General features: G+C 62.1%; 1 protein-coding gene across 1 annotated transcript in view; it reads right to left on the reverse strand.

The window, feature by feature from the left end:
- Positions 1-2146, reverse strand: part of LOC113202984 (rabankyrin-5) — a 31445-nt gene that overhangs the window by 17617 nt on the left and 11682 nt on the right. The window lies entirely within an intron of this gene.

Genomic DNA, 2146 nt, shown 5'->3' on the forward strand with positions numbered 1-2146 from the left:
CGCGGCGGGAGCGCCTGTCGGGTAGGCAACGCGCTCACCCTCCGAGTGCGGCGGGTCGGCCCACCCCGCGCGGCAAAGAGCCCACCCCGGGTAGACTCGGATAAGGGATTATGCGGGATTCCTTTATGCACTGTGCCGGCGGGGATTTTTGGATGTTTGCGGTGACCACCACCCTTGGCTGTTAGGGGCGCACAGCGTGGTGGCTGGAGGACCCGCGCGCGCAGCCGGCGGGGATGGGCAGCCAGTGCATCGGGCACAGCCGCGGGCCGGGCGGCGGGCGGGGCCGCGGTTACAGTTAGCCTGCGTAGCGGGAGGGGCACGGCGGCGAGGCGGGGCGGGGTCAGGGCGCCGAGGCGCAGCGCGCCGCGGCAACGCCAGCCCCGCCAGCCAGTCCGGCGCAGACCAGGCGGCGAGAGAGTACAGCCCCGAGCGGCCGTAGCCAGCGCACCCGATAGTCGGCGCCGACGACGACGACGCGCGCGCGCGCAACAGTGAACAGTGACGACGACGGTCTCGGCGGCGGACAGACCCCCCACGCGCGCAGGTGGTCCGCCTCCCCCAGATCCTCGCCCTTCTGCTCGAAAAGGGCCAGCCAGGACCCTCCTCGCACCGGCAGTCCTCACTCAGCAGCCACCTCGCCTCCACCCACAGGCCCCCCTAACGGTGCAGCTGCTGCCAGCTGCGGCCACCAGTGCCCGTGGCCGTGTTCAGTGGTCTTGCCGCGCAGTGTACAACAAGTGTTCCAAATCAAGCAAAGTGGGACGAGACGCCGGTGCGAGCCGGCTCATCCGCAGGAGGAACGACGTACAGGTAAGAGACCCGGCGGGGCAGGTGTCACATCTACAGGGGGAAGGTGCCGCATCAACAGGCGGCAGTTGCCACATCTGCACGGGGAAGGGCCGCATCTGCAGGGGGAAGGTGCCGCATCTGCATGGAGCAGGTGCCGCATCAGCACAGCAGGCGGAAGGTGCTACATCTGCACGAGGCAGGTGCCGCATAAGAAGGGGGAAGGTGCGGCATCTGCAGGTGCCCCATGGGTGTGGTCGACCCCTGCGACACACTGCTCTGACCCCTCACGGGCAGATCGGAACACGCACATGACACGGTCCAGCTTCCCTTCTGATCTTTCTACCATCATTTTCCGTCGACGACGCGTTGTAAAAGGAAATGACAGAGTAGCGGATCTCCCGCTGCGAGCACGGCAGCAGAAGCGGTGCGGAAATTGGGAGAGAGGACGGAACGGAGACAGTAGGGGAAGGGGAAGGAGAGAGCTTGGAAGCGGTTCGGTTGGCGCGCTAAAAGTTCCACCGCCACCGCCAACCACCGCCGTCGCTTTCAAGAAAACAGAGGTACACTGTCACTGCAGGTGTTGCTTACTCTCTGTCGACTCAAAGGCATGCCGCACCGACTCTCTTTAATGAAGACACTATGGCAAAGTGTTCATTTGAGTTTGACTGACTGAATCGCACGGTATGGTGGGTCGCCCTAACCATCCGCACAGGACGAGGCGGCGACGATCTCCCACACAAAAACCCCAACAAAAACAACGAAAACAGACGACGACGACGACGACGACGACGACGACGACGACATCGGTTCTGCGTACCGCGAATCGAAACTAATCAGTTTCATTGAATCCGCGAGCGGCGCGGTGGTGGGGCGGGCGGCGCGCGTGAGCAGCGTGAGTCACGCCGTCGCGAGGGCACACGATCGCACCGCTGCTGCACAGCTGTAAGAGGAACACCACGTCGCACTTATTGAGCGAAACTGCACTGCTTTGCCTCTTTCGATGCGCCGCACCTACCACCAGACTTCCTCTCCAAGAATCTTCAATATACCAATACACACATACCGCACAACCTAGCCCCCTAGCCCCTCCCCCACCTTCCGCCCCTGCACAACAGTCATCGGTCACGCGAAAGCGAACGCAGGCAAAAGCTTGAGTCGACAAAACGCGAGTTAACAAAGAAAAATGAGACGACTCAAAACTCTATGCAGTTTTTCTTTTAATTTATTTTGAAACCGATTGCAAGGAAACATGAATCAGCTGACCTGCCGCTGCTACGCCGGGGGAAGTCGTCTACGTGACTGTGCGACGCCTTTTCTGGTCGAATGTGCAGGGAAGTCCGTATAGTCGCGCGGGGCG

This window comes from Frankliniella occidentalis, unplaced genomic scaffold (genome assembly GCF_000697945.3).
Source record: "Frankliniella occidentalis isolate FOCC.00 unplaced genomic scaffold, Focc_3.1 Scaffold125, whole genome shotgun sequence".
Lineage (NCBI taxonomy): Eukaryota > Metazoa > Arthropoda > Insecta > Thysanoptera > Thripidae > Frankliniella > Frankliniella occidentalis.